We start from the raw sequence: 18,939 nt of genomic DNA on the forward strand, positions 1-18,939 counted from the left end.
AGGTAAAGGACGGCTTTCACACACACTTATCTCTCAGAACTGAGCATGTGTAGAGACGTTCGTTCATCTAGCACAAAGGGAACGGGTTGCAGGGAATATTTTTACTCTGGATTCTCAGTCTGTTTCCTAGTGCCGGTTTGAAGTTCCTGCAGTTTTCACTGTAAAACCGAGTTGGAGCTAGTACTTCCCCATATATATGTATGGATTGGTGTTTGCAACTGAAAAAAATCTTTGTGTTCCCAACAATCTAAGTGAAGGACGGCTTTCACACACAGTTATCTCTAGAACTGAGCATGTGGAGAGACTTTCGTTCATCTAGCACAAAGGGAAATGGTTGCAGGAGAAACTTTTACTCTGCTCTCTCAGTCTGTTTCCTAGTGCCGGTTTGAAGTTCCTGAAGTTTTCACAGTAAAACCGAGTTGGAGCTAGTACCTCCCCATATATATGTATGGAGTGGAGTTTGCAACTGAAAAGAAACTTTGTGTTCCCAACAAGGTACTTGAAAGACGGCTTTCACACACACTTATCTCTCAGAATTGAGCATGTGGAAAGACGTTCGTTCATCTAGCAAAAAGGGAACGGGTTGCAGGAGAAACTTTTACTGTCGTTTCTCAGTCTGTTTCCTACTGCCGGTTTGAAGTTCCTTCAGTTTTCACTGTAAAACCGAGTTGGAGCTAGTACCTCCCCATATATATGTATGGAGTGGAGTTTTCAACTGAAAAGAAACTTTGTGTTCCCAACAAGCTAGGTGAAGGATGGCTTTCACACACAATTATCTCTAGAACTGAGCATGTGGAGAGACTTTCGTTCATCTAGCACAAAGGGAAAGGTTTGCAGGAGAAACTTTTACTCTGCTCTCTCAGTCTGTTTCCTAGTGCCGGTTTGAAGTTCCTGAAGTTTTCACAGTAAAACCGAGTTGGAGCTAGTACATCCCCATATATATGTATGGAGTGGAGATTGCAACTGAAAAGAAATTTTGTGTTCCCAACAAGCTAGGTGAAGGACGGCTTTCAAACACACTTATCTCTCAGAACTGAGCATGTGGAGAGACGTTCGTTCATCTAGCACAAAGGGAACGGTTTGCAGGAGAAACTTTTTCTCTGGTTTCTCAGTCGGTTTCCTAGTGCCTGTTTGAAGTTCCTGCAGTTTTCACTGTAAAAGCGGTTTGGAGCTAGAACCTCCCCATATATATGTATGTAGTGGAGTTTGCAACTGAAAAGAAACTTTGTGTTCCCAACAAGCTAGGTGAAGGAAGGCTTTCACACACACTTATCTCTCAGAACTGAGCATGTGGAGAGACGTTCGTTCATCTAGCACTAAGGGAACGGGATGCATTAGAAAATTTTACTCTGGTTTCTCAGTTTGTTTCCTAGTGACGGTTTGAAGTTCCTGCAGTTTTCACTGTAAAATTGAGTTGGACCTAGTACCTCCCCATATATATGTATGGAGTGGGGTTTGCAAATGAAAAGAAACTTTGTGTTCCCAACAAGTTACTTGAAGGACTTCTTTCACACACACTTATCTCTCAGAACTGAGCATGTGGAGAGACGTTCGTTAATCTAGCACAAAGGGAACGGGTTGCAGGAAAAACTTTTACTCTGGATTCTCTGTCTGTTTCCTACTGCCGGTTTTAAGTTCCTGTATTTTTCACTGTAAAACCGACTTGGAGCTACAACGTCCCCATATATATGTATGGAGTGGAGTTTGCAACTGAAAAGAAACTTTGTGTTCCCAACAAGCTAGGTGAAGTACGGCTTTCACACACACTTATCTCTCAGAACTGAGCATGTGGAGAGACGTTCGTTCATCTAGCACAAAGGGAACGGGTTGTAGGGGAAATTTTTACTCGGTTTCTCAGTCTGTTTCCTATTGCCTGTTTGAAGTTCCTGCAGTTTTCTCTGTAAAACCGAGTTGGAGCTAGTACCTCCCCATATATATGTATGGATTGGAGTTTGCAACTGAAAAGAAACTTTGTGTTCCCAACAAGCTAGGTGAAGAACGGCTTTAACACACATTTATCTCTCAGAACTGAGCATGTGGAGAGACGTTCGTTCATCTACCACAAACGGAACGGGTTGCAGGAGAAACTTTTACTCTGGTTTCTCAGTCTGTATCCTAGTCCCTGTTTGAAGTTACTGCACTTTTCACTGTAAATTCGTGTTGGAGCTAGTACCTCCCCATATATATGTATGGAGTGGGGTTTGTAACTGAAAAGAAACTTTGTGTTTCCAACAAGCTAGGTGAAGGACGGCTTTCACACACATATATCTCTCAGAACTGAGCATGTGGAGAGACGTTCGTTCATCTAGAACAAAGGGAACGGGTTGCAGGAGAAACTTTGACTCTGGTTTCTCAGGCTGTTTCCTAGTGCCGGTTTGAAGTTCCTGCATTTTTCACTGAAAAAAACGAGTTGGAGCTAGTACCTCCCCATATATATGCATGGAGTGGAGTTTGCAACTGAAAAGAAACTTTGTGTTCCCAAAAAGCTAGGTGAAGGACGGCTTTCACACACACTTATCTCTCAGAACTGAGCATGTGGAGAGACGTTCGTTCATCTAGCACAAAGGGAACGGGTTGTAGGTGAAATAATTTCTCAGGTTTATCAGTATGTTTCCTAGGGCCGGTTTGAAGTTCCTGCAGTTTTCACTGTAAAACCGAGTTGGAACTAGTACCTCCCCATATATATGTAAGGAGTGTATTTTGCAACTGAAAAGAAACTTTGTGTTCCCAACAAGCTAGGTGAAGAACGGCTTTCACACACACGTATCTCTCTGAACTGAGCATGTGGAGAGACGTTCATTCATCTAGCACAAAATGAACGGGTTGCAGTGGAACCTTTACTCAGGTTTCTCAGTATGTTTCCTACTGCCGGTTTGAAGTTCCTGCATTTTTCACTGTAAAAACGAGTTGGAGCTAGTACCTCCCCATATATATGTATGGAGTGGAGTTTGCAACTGAAAAGAAACTTTGTGTTTCCAACAAGCTAGGTGAAGGACGGCTTTCACACACATATACCTCTCAGAACTGAGCATGTGGAGAGACGTTCGTTCATCTAGCACAAAGGGAACGGGTTGCAGGGGATATTTTTACTCTGGATTCTCAGTCTGTTTCCTAGTGCCGGTTTGAAGTTCCTGAAGTTTTCACAGTAAAACCGAGTTGGAGCTAGTACCTCCCCATATATATGTAGGGAGTGGAGTTTGCAACTGAAAAGAAACTTTGTGTTCCCAACAAGGTACTTGAAAGACGGCTTTCACACACACTTATCTCTCAGAATTGAGCATGTGGAAAGACGTTCGTTCATCTAGCAAAAAGGGAACGGGTTGCAGGAGAAACTTTTACTGTCATTTCTCAGTCTGTTTCCTACTGCCGGTTAGAAGTTCCTTCAGTTTTCACTGTAAAACCGAGTTGGAGCTAGTACCTCCCCATATATATGTATGGAATGGAGTTTTCAGCTGAAAAGAAACTTTGTGTTCCCAACAAGCTATGTGAAGGGCGGGTTTCACACACACTTATCTCTCAGAACTGAGCATGTGGAGAGACGTTCGTTCATCTAGCACAAAGGGAACGGGTTTTATGGGAAATTTTTACTCTGGTTTCTCAGTCTGTTTCCTACAGCCGGTTTGAAGTTCCTGCAGTTTTCATTTTAAAACCGAGTTGGAGCTAGTACATCCCCATATATATATATGGAGTGGAGTTTGCAACTGAAAAGAAACTTTGTGTTCCCAACAAGCTAGGTGAAGGACGGCTTTCACACACAATTTTCTCTAGAACTGAGCATGTGGAGAGACTTTCGTTCATCTAGCACAAAGGGAAAGGTTTGCAGGAGAAACTTTTACTCTGGTTTCTCAGTCGGTTTCCTAGTGCCGGTTTGAAGTTCCTGCAGTTTTCACTGTAAAAGCGGTTTGGAGCTAGAACCTCCCCATATATATGTATGTAGTGGAGTTTGCAACTGAAAAGAAACTTTGTGTTCCCAACAAGCTAGGTGAAGGAAGGCTTTCACACACACTTATCTCTCAGAACTGAGCATGTGGAGAGACGTTCGTTCATCTAGCACTAAGGGAACGGGATGCATTAGAAAATTTTACTCTGGTTTCTCAGTTTGTTTCCTAGTGACGGTTTGAAGTTCCTGCAGTTTTCACTGTAAAATTGAGTTGGACCTAGTACCTCCCCATATATATGTATGGAGTGGGGTTTGCAAATGAAAAGAATCTTTGTGTTCCCAACAAGTTACTTGAAGGACTTCTTTCACACACACTTATCTCTCAGAACTGAGCATGTGGAGAGACGTTCGTTAATCTAGCACAAAGGGAACGGGTTGCAGGAGAAACTTTTACTCTGGTTTCTCTGTCTGTTTCCTAGTGCCGGTTTGAAGTTCCTGAAATTTTCACAGTAAAACCGAGTTGGAGCTAGTACCTCCCCATATATTTGTATGGAGTGGAGATTGCAACTGAAAAGAAATTTTGTGTTCCCAACAAGCTAGGTGAAGGACGGCTTTCAAACACACTTATCTCTCAGAACTGAGCATGTGGAGAGACGTTCGTTCATCTAGCACAAAGGGAACGGTTTGCAGGAGAAACTTTTTCTCTGGTTTCTCAGTCGGTTTCCTAGTGCCGGTTTGAAGTTCCTGCAGTTTTCACTGTAAAAGCGGTTTGGAGCTAGAACCTCCCCATATATATGTATGTAGTGGAGTTTGCAACTGAAAAGAAACTTTGTGTTCCCAACAAGCTAGGTGAAGGAAGGCTTTCACACACACTTATCTCTCAGAACTGAGCATGTGGAGAGACGTTCGTTCATCTAGCACTAAGGGAACGGGATGCATTAGAAAATTTTACTCTGGTTTCTCAGTTTGTTTCCTAGTGACGGTTTGAAGTTCCTGCAGTTTTCACTGTAAAATTGAGTTGGACCTAGTACCTCCCCATATATATGTATGGAGTGGGGTTTGCAAATGAAAAGAAACTTTGTGTTCCCAACAAGTTACTTGAAGGACTTCTTTCACACACACTTATCTCTCAGAACTGAGCATGTGGAGAGACGTTCGTTAATCTAGCACAAAGGGAACGGGTTGCAGGAGAAACTTTTACTCTGGTTTCTCTGTCTGTTTCCTACTGCCGGTTTTAAGTTCCTGTATTTTTCACTGTAAACCCGACTTGGAGCTACAACCTCCCCATATATATGTATGGAGTGGAGTTTGCAACTGAAAAGAAACTTTGTGTTCCCAACAAGCTAGGTGAAGTACGGCTTTCACACACACTTATCTCTCAGAACTGAGAATGTGGAGAGACGTTCGTTCATCTAGCACAAAGGGAACGGGTTGTAGGGGAAATTTTTACTCGGTTTCTCAGTCTGTTTCCTATTGCCTGTTTGAAGTTCCTGCAGTTTTCTCTGTAAAACCGAGTTGGAGCTAGTACCTCCCCATATATATGTATGGAGTGGAGTTTGCAACTGAAAAGAAACTTTGTGTTCCCAACAAGCTAGGTGAAGGAAGGCTTCCACACACACACTTATCTCTCAGAACTGAGCGTGTGGAGAGACTCACGTTCATCTTGCACAAAGGGAACGGTTTGCAGGATAAACTATTAATCTGCTTTCTCAGTTTGTTTCCTAGTGCCGGTTTGAAGTTCCTGCAGTTTTCACTGTTAACCCGAGTTGGAGCTAGTACATACCCATATATATATATGGAGTGGAGTTTGCAACTGAAAAGAAATTTTGTGTTCCCAGCAAGCTATGTGAAGGACGGCTTTCACACACACTAATCTCTCAGAACTGAGCATGTGTAGAGACGTTCGTTCATCTAGCACAAAGGGAACGGTGTGCAGGAGAAACATTTACTCTGCTTTCTCAGTCTGTTTCCTAGTGCCGGTTTGAAGTTCCTGCAGTTTTCACTGTAAAACAGTGTTGGAGCTAGTACCTCCCCATATATATGTATGGAGTAGTGTTTGCAACTGAAAAGGATCTTTGTGTTCCCAACAAGCTAGGTGAAGTACGGCTTTCAAACACAATTTTCTCTCAGAACTGAGCGTGTGGAGAGACTTACGTTCATCTTGCACAAAGGGAACGGTTTGCAGGATAAACTTTTAATCTGCTATCTCAGTTTGTTTCCTAGTGCCGGTTTTAAGTTCCTGCAGTTTTCACTGTTAATCCGAGTTGGAGCTAGTACATACCCATATATATATATGGAGTGGAGTTTGCAACTGAAAAGAAATTTTGTGTTCCCAGCAAGCTATGTGAAGGACGGCTTTCACACACACTAATCTCTCAGAACTGAGCATGTGTAGAGACGTTCGTTCATCTAGCACAAAGGGAACGGTGTGCAGGAGAAACATTTACTCTGCTTTCTCAGTCTGTTTCCTAGTGCCGGTTTGAAGTTCCTGCAGTTTTCACTGTAAAACAGTGTTGGAGTTAGTACCTCCCCATATATATGTATGGATTAGAGTTTGCAAATGAAAAGAAACTTTGTGTTCCCAAAAAGCTAGGTGAAGGACGGCTTTCACACACACTTATCTCTCAGAACTGAGCATGTGGAGAGACGTTCGTTCATCTCGCACAAAGGGAACGGTTTGCAGGAGAAATTTTTACTCTGCTTTTTTAGTCTGTTTCCTACTGTTGGTTTGAAGTTCCTGCAGTTTTCACTGTAAAACCGAGTTGGAGCTAGTACCTCCCCATATATGTACGGAGTGGAGTTGGCAACTGAAAAGAAACTTTGTGTTCCCAACAAGCTAGGTGAAGGACGGTTTTCACACACACTTATCTCTCAGAACTGAGCATGTGGAGAGACGTTCGTTCATCTAGCACAAAGGGAACGGGTTGCAGGAAAAACTTTTACTCGGGTTTCTCAGTCTGTTTCCTAGTGCCAGTTTGAAGTTCCTGCAGTTTCAACTGTAAAACAGTGTTGGAGCTTGTACCTACCCATATATATGTATGGAGTTGAGTTTGCAACTGAAAAGAAACTTTGTATTCCCAACAAGCTTTGTGAAGGACGGCTTTCACACACACTTATCTCTCAGAACTGAGCATGTGGAGAGACGTTCGATCATCTAGCACAAAGGGAACGGTTTGCAGGAGAAGCTTTTACTCTGCTTTCTCAGTCTGTTTCCTAGTACCCGTTTGACGTTCATGCAGTTTTCGCTGTAAAACCGAGTTGGAGCTAGTACCTCCCCATATATATGTATGGAGTGGAGTTTGCAACTGAAAAGAAACTTTGTGTTCCCAACAAGCTAGGTGAAGGACGGGTTTCACACACACTTATCTCTCAAAACAGAGCATGTGGAGAGACGTTCATTCATCTAGCAAAAAGGGAACGGGTTGCAGGAGAAACTTTTACTCTGGTTTCTCAGTCTGTTTCCTAGTGCCGGTTTGAAGTTCCTGCAGTTTTCACTGTAAAACCGAGTTGGAGCTAGTACCTCCCCATATATATGTATGGAGTGGAGTTTGCAAATGAAAAGAATCTTTGTGTTCCCAACAAGGTACTTGAAAGACGGCTTTCACACACACTTATCTCTCAGAATTGAGCATGTGGAAAGACGTTCGTTCATCTAGCAAAAAGGGAACGGGTTGCAGGAGAAACTTTTACTGTCGTATCTCAGTCTATTTCCTACTGCCGGTTTGAAGTTCCTTCAGTTTTCACTGTAAAACCGAGTTGGAGCTTGTACCTTCCCATATATATGTATGGAGTGGAGTTTGCAACTGAAAAGGATCTTTGTGTTCCCAACAAGTTACTTGAAGGACTTCTTTCACACACACTTATCTCTCAGAACTGAGCATGTGGAGAGACGTTCGTTAATCTAGCACAAAGGGAACGGGTTGCAGGAGAAACTTTTACTCTGGTTTCTCTGTCTGTTTCCTACTGCCGGTTTTAAGTTCCTGTATTTTTCACTGTAAAACCGACTTGGAGCTACAACCTCCCCATATATATGTATGGAGTGGAGTTTGCAACTGAAAAGAAACTTTGTGTTCCCAACAAGCTAGGTGAAGTATGGCTTTCACACACACTTATCTCTCAGAACTGAGAATGTGGAGAGACGTTCGTTCATCTAGCACAAAGGGAACGGGTTGTAGGGGAAATTTTTACTCGGTTTCTCAGTCTGTTTCCTATTGCCTGTTTGAAGTTCCTGCAGTTTTCTCTGTAAAACCGAGTTGGAGCTAGTACCTCCCCATATATATGTATGGAGTGGAGTTTGCAACTGAAAAGAAACTTTGTGTTCCCAACAAGCTAGGTGAAGGAAGGCTTCCACACACACACTTATCTCTCAGAACTGAGCGTGTGGAGAGACTCACGTTCATCTTGCACAAAGGGAACGGTTTGCAGGATAAACTATTAATCTGCTTTCTCAGTTTGTTTCCTAGTGCCGGTTTTAAGTTCCTGCAGTTTTCACTGTTAACCCGAGTTGGAGCTAGTACATACCCATATATATATATGGAGTGGAGTTTGCAACTGAAAAGAAATTTTGTGTTCCCAGCAAGCTATGTGAAGGACGGCTTTCACACACACTAATCTCTCAGAACTGAGCATGTGTAGAGACGTTCGTTCATCTAGCACAAAGGGAACGGTGTGCAGGAGGAACATTTACTCTGCTTTCTCAGTCTGTTTCCTAGTGCCGGTTTGAAGTTCCTGCAGTTTTCACTGTAAAACAGTGTTGGAGCTAGTACCTCCCCATATATATGTATGGAGTAGTGTTTGCAACTGAAAAGGATCTTTGTGTTCCCAACAAGCTAGGTGAAGTACGGCTTTCAAACACAATTTTCTCTCAGAACTGAGCGTGTGGAGAGACTTACGTTCATCTTGCACAAAGGGAACGGTTTGCAGGATAAACTTTTAATCTGCTATCTCAGTTTGTTTCCTAGTGCCGGTTTTAAGTTCCTGCAGTTTTCACTGTTAATCCGAGTTGGAGCTAGTACATACCCATATATATATATGGAGTGGAGTTTGCAACTGAAAAGAAATTTTGTGTTCCCAGCAAGCTATGTGAAGGACGGCTTTCACACACACTAAACTCTCAGAACTGAGCATGTGTAGAGACGTTCGTTCATCTAGCACAAAGGGAACGGTGTGCAGGAGAAATATTTACTCTGCTTTCTCAGTCTGTTTCCTAGTGCCGGTTTGAAGTTCCTGCAGTTTTCACTGTAAAACAGTGTTGGAGTTAGTACCTCCCCATATATATGTATGGATTAGAGTTTGCAAATGAAAAGAAACTTTGTGTTCCCAAAAAGCTAGGTGAAGGACGGCTTTCACACACACTTATCTCTCAGAACTGAGCATGTGGAGAGACGTTCGTTCATCTCGCACAAAGGGAACGGTTTGCAGGAGAAATTTTTACTCTGCTTTTTTAGTCTGTTTCCTACTGTTGGTTTGAAGTTCCTGCAGTTTTCACTGTAAAACCGAGTTGGAGCTAGTACCTCCCCATATATGTACGGAGTGGAGTTTGCAACTGAAAAGAAACTTTGTGTTCCCAACAAGCTAGGTGAAGGACGGTTTTCACACACACTTATCTCTCAGAACTGAGCATGTGGAGAGACGTTCGTTCATCTAGCACAAAGGGAACGGGTTGCAGGAAAAACTTTTACTCGGGTTTCTCAGTCTGTTTCCTAGTGCCAGTTTGAAGTTCCTGCAGTTTCAACTGTAAAACAGTGTTGGAGCTTGTACCTACCCATATATATGTATGGAGTTGAGTTTGCAACTGAAAAGAAACTTTGTATTCCCAACAAGCTTTGTGAAGGACGGCTTTCACACACACTTATCTCTCAGAACAGAGCATGTGGAGAGACGTTCATTCATCTAGCAAAAAGGGAACGGGTTGCAGGAGAAACTTTTACTGTCGTATCTCAGTCTATTTCCTACTGCCGGTTTGAAGTTCCTTCAGTTTTCACTGTAAAACCGAGTTGGAGCTTGTACCTTCCCATATATATGTATGGAGTGGAGTTTGCAACTGAAAAGGATCTTTGTGTTCCCAACAAGCTATGTGAAGGACCGCTTTCAAACACACTTATCTCTCAGAACTGAGCATGTGGAGAGACTTTCGTTCATCTAGCACAAACGGAACGGGTTGCAGGAGAAACTTTTATCTGCTTTCTCAGTTTGTTTCCTAGTGCCGGTTTTAAGTTCCTGCAGTTTTCACTGTAAAACCGAGTTGGAGCTAGTACATCCCGATATATATATATGGAGTGGAGTTTGCAACTGAAAAGACTTTGTGTTCCCAACAAGCTAGGTAAAGGACGGCTTTCACACACACTTATCTCTCAGAACTGAGCATGTGTAGAGACGTTCGTTCATCTAGCACAAAGGGAACGGGTTGCAGGGGATATTTTTACTCTGGATTCTCAGTCTGTTTCCTAGTGCCGGTTTGAAGTTCCTGCAGTTTTCACTGTAAAACCGAGTTGGAGCTAGTACCTCCCCATATATATGTATGGATTGGTGTTTGCAACTGAAAAAAATCTTTGTGTTCCCAACAATCTAAGTGAAGGACGGCTTTCACACACAGTTATCTCTAGAACTGAGCATGTGGAGAGACTTTCGTTCATCTAGCACAAAGGGAAATGGTTGCAGGAGAAACTTTTACTCTGCTCTCTCAGTCTGTTTCCTAGTGCCGGTTTGAAGTTCCTGAAGTTTTCACAGTAAAACCGAGTTGGAGCTAGTACCTCCCCATATATATGTATGGAGTGGAGTTTGCAACTGAAAAGAAACTTTGTGTTCCCAACAAGGTACTTGAAAGACGGCTTTCACACACACTTATCTCTCAGAATTGAGCATGTGGAAAGACGTTCGTTCATCTAGCAAAAAGGGAACGGGTTGCAGGAGAAACTTTTACTGTCGTTTCTCAGTCTGTTTCCTACTGCCGGTTTGAAGTTCCTTCAGTTTTCACTGTAAAACCGAGTTGGAGCTAGTACCTCCCCATATATATGTATGGAGTGGAGTTTTCAACTGAAAAGAAACTTTGTGTTCCCAACAAGCTATGTGAAGGGCGGGTTTCACACACACTTATCTCTCAGAACTGAGCATGTGGAGAGACTTTCGTTCATCTAGCACAAAGGGAACGGGTGTAGGGGAAATTTTTACTCTGGTTTCTCAGTCTGTTTCCTACAGCCGGTTTGAAGTTCCTGCAGTTTTCATTTTAAAACCGAGTTGGAGCTAGTACATCCCCATATAAATATATGGAGTGGAGTTTGCAACTGAAAAGAAACTTTGTGTTCCCAACAAGCTAGGTGAAGGATGGCTTTCACACACAATTATCTCTAGAACTGAGCATGTGGAGAGACTTTCGTTCATCTAGCACAAAGGGAAAGGTTTGCAGGGGAAACTTTTACTCTGCTCTCTCAGTCTGTTTCCTAGTGCCGGTTTGAAGTTCCTGAAGTTTTCACAGTAAAACCGAGTTGGAGCTAGTACCGCCCCATATATATGTATGGAGTGGAGATTGCAACTGAAAAGAAACTTTGTGTTCCCAACAAGCTAGGTGAAGTACGGCTTTCACACACACTTATCTCTCAGAACTGAGCATGTGGAGAGACGTTCGTTCATCTAGCACAAAGGGAACGGGTTGTAGGGGAAATTTTTTCTCGGTTTCTCAGTCTGTTTCCTATTGCCTGTTTGAAGTTCCTGCAGTTTTCTCTGTAAAACCGAGTTGGAGCTAGTACCTCCCCATATATATGTATGGAGTGGAGTTTGCAACTGAAAAGAAACTTTGTGTTCCCAACAAGCTAGGTGAAGAACGGCTTTAACACACACTTATCTCTCAGAACTGAGCATGTGGAGAGACGTTCGTTCATCTACCACAAACGGAACGGGTTGCAGGAGAAACTTTTACTCTGGTTTCTCAGTCTGTATCCTAGTCCCTGTTTGAAGTTACTGCATTTTTCACTGTAAATTCGTTTTGGAGCTAGTACCTCCCCATATATATGTATGGAGTGGGGTTTGTAACTGAAAAGAAACTTTGTGTTTCCAACAAGCTAGGTGAAGTACGGCTTTCACACACATATATCTCTCAGAACTGAGCATGTGGAGAGACTTTCCTTCATCTAGAACAAAGGGAACGGGTTGCAGGAGAAACTTTGACTCTGGTTTCTCAGGCTGTTTCCTAGTGCCGGTTTGAAGTTCCTGCATTTTTCACTGAAAAAAACGAGTTGGAGCTAGTACCTCCCCATATATATGCATGGAGTGGAGTTTGCAACTGAAAAGAAACTTTGTGTTCCCAAAAAGCTAGGTGAAGGACGGCTTTCACACACACTTATCTCTCAGAACTGAGCATGTGGAGAGACGTTCGTTCATCTAGCACAAAGGGAACGGGTTGTAGGTGAAATAATTTCTCAGGTTTATCAGTATGTTTCCTAGGGCCGGTTTGAAGTTCCTGCAGTTTTCACTGTAAAACCGAGTTGGAACTAGTACCTCCCCATATATATGTAAGGAGTGTAGTTTGCAACTGAAAAGAAACTTTGTGTTCCCAACAAGCTAGGTGAAGAACGGCTTTCACACACACGTATCTCTCTGAACTGAGCATGTGGAGAGACGTTCATTCATCTAGCACAAAATGAACGGGTTGCAGGAGAACCTTTACTCAGGTTTCTCAGTATGTTTCCTACTGCCGGTTTGAAGTTCCTGCATTTTTCACTGTAAAAACGAGTTGGAGCTAGTACCTCCCCATATATATGTATGGAGTGGAGTTTGCAACTGAAAAGAAACTTTGTGTTTCCAACAAGCTAGGTGAAGGACGGCTTTCACACACATATACCTCTCAGAACTGAGCATGTGGAGAGACGTTCGTTCATCTAGCACAAAGGGAACGGGTTGCAGGGGATATTATTACTCTGGATTCTCAGTCTGTTTCCTAGTGCCGGTTTGAAGTTCCTGAAGTTTTCACAGTAAAACCGAGTTGGAGCTAGTACCTCCCCATATATATGTAGGGAGTGGAGTTTGCAACTGAAAAGAAACTTTGTGTTCCCAACAAGGTACTTGAAAGACGGCTTTCACACACACTTATCTCTCAGAATTGAGCATGTGGAAAGACGTTCGTTCATCTAGCAAAAAGGGAACGGGTTGCAGGAGAAACTTTTACTGTCATTTCTCAGTCTGTTTCCTACTGCCGGTTAGAAGTTCCTTCAGTTTTCACTGTAAAACCGAGTTGGAGCTAGTACCTCCCCATATATATGTATGGAGTGGAGTTTGCAACTGAAAAGAAACTTCGTGTTCCCAACAAGCTAGGTGAAGGACGGCTTTCACACACACTTATCTCTCAGAACTGAGCATGTGGAGAGACGTTCGTTCATCTAGCACAAAGGGAACGGGTTGTAGGGGAAATTTTTACTCTGGTTTCTCAGTCTGTTTCCTACAGCCGGTTTGAAGTTCCTGCAGTTTTCATTTTAAAACCGAGTTGGAGCTAGTACATCCCCATATATATGTATGGAGTGGGGTTTGCAAATGAAAAGAAACTTTGTGTTCCCAACAAGTTACTTGAAGGACTTCTTTCACACACACTTATCTCTCAGAACTGAGCATGTGGAGAGACGTTCGTTAATCTAGCACAAAGGGAACGGGTTGCAGGAGAAACTTTTATTCTGGTTTCTCTGTCTGTTTCCTACTGCCGGTTTTAAGTTCCTGTATTTTTCACTGTAAAACCGACTTGGAGCTACAACCTCCCCATATATATGTATGGAGTGGAGTTTGCAACTGAAAAGAAACTTTGTGTTCCCAACAAGCTAGGTGAAGTACGGCTTTCACACACACTTATCTCTCAGAACTGAGCATGTGGAGAGACGTTCGTTCATCTAGCACAAAGGGAACGGGTTGTAGGGGAAATTTTTACTCGGTTTCTCAGTCTGTTTCCTATTGCCTGTTTGAAGTTCCTGCAGTTTTCTCTGTAAAACCGAGTTGGAGCTAGTACCTCCCCATATATATGTATGGAGTGGAGTTTGCAACTGAAAAGAAACTTCGTGTTCCCAACAAGCTAGGTGAAGGACGGCTTTCACACACACTTATCTCTCAGAACTGAGCATGTGGAGAGACGTTCGTTCATCTACCACAAACGGAACGGGTTGCAGGAGAAACTTTTACTCTGGTTTCTCAGTCTGTATACTAGTCCCTGTTTGAAGTTACTGCACTTTTCACTGTAAATTCGTGTTGGAGCTAGTACCTCCCCATATATATGTATGGAGTGGGGTTTGTTACTGAAAAGAAACTTTGTGTTTCCAACAAGCTAGGTGAAGGACGGCTTTCACACACATATATCTCTCAGAACTGAGCATGTGGAGAGACGTTCGTTCATCTAGAACAAAGGGAACGGGTTGCAGGAGAAACTTTTACTCTGGTTTCTCAGGCTGTTTCCTAGTGCCGGTTTGAAGTTCCTGCATTTTTCACTGAAAAAAAGAGTTGGAGCTAGTACCTCCCCATATATATGCATGGAGTGGAGTTTGCAACTGAAAAGAAACTTTGTGTTCCCAAAAAGCTAGGTGAAGGACGGCTTTCACACACACTTATCTCTCAGAACTCAGCATGTGGAGAGACTTTCGTTCATCTAGCACAATGGGAACGGGTTGTAGGGGAAATAATTTCTCAGGTTTATCAGTATGTTTCCTAGTGCCGGTTTGAAGTTCCTGCAGTTTTCACTGTAAAACCGAGTTGGAAATAGTACCTCCCCATATATATGTAAGGAGTGGAGTTTGCAACTGAAAAGAAACTTTGTGTTCCCAACAAGCTTGGTGAAGAACGGCTTTCACACACACGTATCTCTCTGAACTGAGCATGTGGAGAGACGTTCATTCATCTAGCACAAAGGGAACGGGTTGCAGGAGAACCTTTTACTCAGGTTTCTCAGTATGTTTCCTACTGCCGGTTTGAAGTTCCTGCATTTTTCACTGTAAAAAAGAGTTGGAGCTAGTACCTCCCCATATATATGTATGGAGTGGAGTTTGCAACTGAAAAGAAACTTTGTGTTTCCAACAAGCTAGGTGAAGGACGGCTTTCACACACATATATCTCTCAGAACTGAGCATGTGGAGAGACTTTCGTTCATCTAGCACAAAGGGAACGGGTTGCAGGAGAAACTTTTACTCTGGTTTCTCAGTCTGTTTCCTAGTGCCGGTTTGAAGTTCCTGCAGTTTTCACTGTAAAACCGAGTTGGAGCCTGTACCTCCCCATATATATGTATGGATTTTAGTTTGCAACTGAAAAGAAACTTTGTGTTCCCAACAAGCTAGGTGAAGGACGGCTTTCACACACACTTATTTCTCAGAACTGAGCATGAGGAGAGACGTTCGTTCATCTAGCACAAATGGAACGGTTTGCAGGAGAAACTTTTACTCTGCTTTCTCAGTATGTTTCCTAGTGCCGGTTTCAAGTTCCTGCAGTTTTCACTGTAAAACAGTGTTGGAGCTAGTTCCAACCCATATATATGTATGGATTGGTGTTTGCAACTGAAAGAAACTTTGTGTTCCCAACAAGCTAGGTGAAGGACGGCTTTCACACACACGTATCTCTCAGAACTGAGCGTGTGGAGAGACGTTCGTTCATCTAGCACAAATGGAACGGGTTGTAGGAGAAACTTTTACTCTCGTTTTTCAGTCTGTTTCCTAGTGTCGTTTTGAAGTTCCTGCAGTTTTCACTGTAAAAGAGAGTTGGAGCTAGTACCTCCCCATATATAGGTATGGAGTGCAGTTTGCAATTGAAAAGAAACTTTGTGCTCCCAACAAGCTAGTTGAAGGACGGCTTTCACACACAAATATTTCTCAGAACTGAGCATGTGGAGAGACGTTCGTTCATCTAGCACAAAATGAACGGGTTGCAGGACAAACTTTTACTCTGGTTTCTCAGTCTGTTTCCTAGTGCCGGTTGGAAGTTCCTGCAGTTTTCACTGTAAAACCGAGTTGGAGCTAGTACCTCTTCATATATATGTATGGAATGGAGTTTGAAACTGAAAAAAAACTTTGTGTTCCCAACAAGTTATATGATGGACGGCTTTCACACACACTTATCTCTCAGAACTGTGCATGTGAAGAGACGTTCGTTCATCTAGCCCAAAGGGTACGGGTTGCAGGAGAAACTTTTACTCTGCTTTCTTAGTATGTTTCCTACTGCCGGTTTGAAGTTCCTGCAGTTTTCACTGTAAAACCGTGTTGGAGCTAGTACCTACCCATATATATGTATGGAGTGGAGTTTGCAACTGAAAAGGATCTTTGTGTTCCCAACAAGCTAGGTGAAGGGCGGCTTTCACACACACTTATCTTTCAGAACTGAGCATGTGGAGAGACGTTCGTTGATCTAGCACAAAGGGAACGGGTTGTAGGGGAAATTTATACTCGGTTTCTCAGTCTGTTTCCTAGTGCCGGTTTGAAGTTCCTGCAGTTTTCTCTGTAAAACCGAGTTGGAGCTAGTACCTCCCCATATATATGTATGGAGTGGAGTTTGCAACTGAAAAGAAACTTTGTGTTCCCAACAAGCTATGTGAAGGACGGCTTACATACACAATTATCTCTCAGAACTGAGCATGTGGAGAGACGTTCGTTCATCTAGCACAAAGGGAACGGGTTGTAGGGGAAATAATTACTCAGGTTTATCAGTATGTTTCCTAGTGCCGGTTTGAAATTCCTGCAGTTTTCACTGTAAAACCGAGTTGGAACTAGTACCTCCCCATATATATGTAAGGAGTGGAGTTTGCAACTGAAATGAAACTTTGTGTTCCCAACAAGCTAGGTGAAGGACGGCTTTCACACACACGTATCTCTCTGAACTGAACATGTGGAGAGACTTTCGTTCATCTAGCACAAAGGGAACGGGTTGCAGGAGAAACTTTTACTCTGGTTTCTCTGTATGTTTCCTACTGCCGGTTTGAAGTTCCTGCAGTTTTCACTGTAAAAACGAGTTGGAGCTAGAACCTCCCCATATATTTGTATGGAGTGGAGTTTGCAACTGAAAAGAAACTTTGTGTTCCCAACAAGCTAGGTGAAGGACGGCTTTCACACACACTTATCTCTCAGAACTGAGCATGTGGAGAGACGTTCGTTCATCTAGCACAAAGGAACGGTTTGTAGGGGAAATTTTTACTCGGTTTCTCAGTCTGTTTCCTAGTGCCGGTTTGAATTTCCTGCAATTTTCACTGTAAAACCGAGTTGGAGCTAGTACTTCCCCATATATATGTATGGAGTGGAGTTTGCAACTGAAAAGAAACTTTGTGTTCCCAACAAGCTAGGTGAAGGACGGCTTTCACACACACATATCTGTCACAACTGAGCATGTGGTGACACGTTCTTTCATCTAGCACAAATCGAACGGATTGCAGGAGAAACTTTTACTCTGGTTTCTTAGTCTGTTTCCTAGTGCCGGTTTGATGTTCCTGCAGTTTTCACTGTAAACCGAGTTGGAGCTAGTACCTCCCCATATATATGTATGGAGTGGAGTTTGCCACTGAAAAGAAACTTTGTGTTCCCAACAAGCTAGGTGAAGGGCGACTTTCACACACAATTATCTCTCAGAACTGAGCATGTGGAGAGACGTTCGTTCATATAGCATAATGGGAACGGGTTGTAGGGGAAACTTTTACACTGGTTTCTCAGTCTGTTTCCTAGTGCCGGGTTGAAGTTCCTGCAGTTTTCACTGTAAAACCGAGTTGGAGCTTGTACCTCCCCATATATATGTATGGAGTGGAGTTTGCAACTGAAAAGAAACTTTGTGTTCCCAACAAGCTAGGTGAAGGACGGCTTTCACACACAGGTATCTCTTAGAACTGAGCATGTTGTGAGACTTTCGTTCATCTAGCACAAAAGGATCGGGTTGTAGGGGAAACTGTTACTCTGGTTTCTCATTCTGTTTCCTAGTGACGGTTTGAAGTTCCTGCATTTTTCACTGTAAAACCGAGTTGGAGCTAGTACCTCCCCATATATATGTATGGAGTGGGGTTTGCAAATGAAAAGAAACTTTGTGTTCCCAACAAGCTACTTGAAGGACTTCTTTCACACACACTTATCTCTCAGAACTGAGCATGTGGAGAGACGTTCGTTCATCTAGCACAAAGGGAACGGTTTGCCGGAGAAACTTTTACTCTGGTTTCTCAGTCTGTTTCCTAGTGTCGTTTTGAAGTTCCTGCAGTTTTCACTGTAAAACCGAGTTCGAGCTAGTACCTCTCCATATATATGTATGGTGTGAAGTTTGCAACTGAATAGAAACTTTGTGTTTCAAACAAGCTAGGTGAAGGAATGCTTTCACACACACTTATCTCTCAGAACTGAGCATGTGGAGAGACGTTCGTTCATCTAGCACAAAGGGAACGGGTTGCAGGAGAAACTAATACTCTCGTTTCTCAGTCTGTTTCCTACTGTCGGTTTGAAGATCTTGCAGTTTTCATTGTAAAACAGTGTTGGAGCTAGTACCTCCCCATATATTTGTATGGAGTGGAGTTTGCAACTGAAAAGAAACTTTGTGTTCCCAACAAGCTAGGTGAAGGACGGCTTTCACACACACTTATCTCTCAGAAATGAGCAAGTGGAGATACGTTCGTTCATCTAGCACAAATGGAAAGGGTTGCAGGAGAAACTTTTACTCTCGTTTCTCAGTTTGTTTCCTAGTGTCGGTTTGAAGTTCCTGCAGTTTTCACTGTAAAACAGAGTTGGAGCTAGTACCTCCCCATATATATGTATGGAGTGGAGTTTGCAACTGAAAAGGATCTTTGTGTTCCCAACAAGCTAGGTGAAGGACGGCTTTCACACACACTTAACTCTCAGAACTGAGCATATGGAGAGACGTTCGTTCATCTAGCGAAAATGGTACGGGTTGCAGGAGAAACTTTTATTCTGCTTTCTTAGTATGTTTCCTACTGCCGGTTTGAAGTTCCTGCAGTTTTCACTGTAAAACCGTGTTGGAGCTAGTACCTCCCCATATATATGTATGGAGTGGAGTTTGCAACTGAAAAGGATCTTTGTGTTCCCAACAAGCTAGTTGAAGGACGGCTTTCACACACACTTATCTTT

Source organism: Camelus dromedarius, unplaced genomic scaffold, assembly GCF_036321535.1.
Source record: "Camelus dromedarius isolate mCamDro1 unplaced genomic scaffold, mCamDro1.pat HAP1_SCAFFOLD_50, whole genome shotgun sequence".
NCBI lineage: Eukaryota > Metazoa > Chordata > Mammalia > Artiodactyla > Camelidae > Camelus > Camelus dromedarius.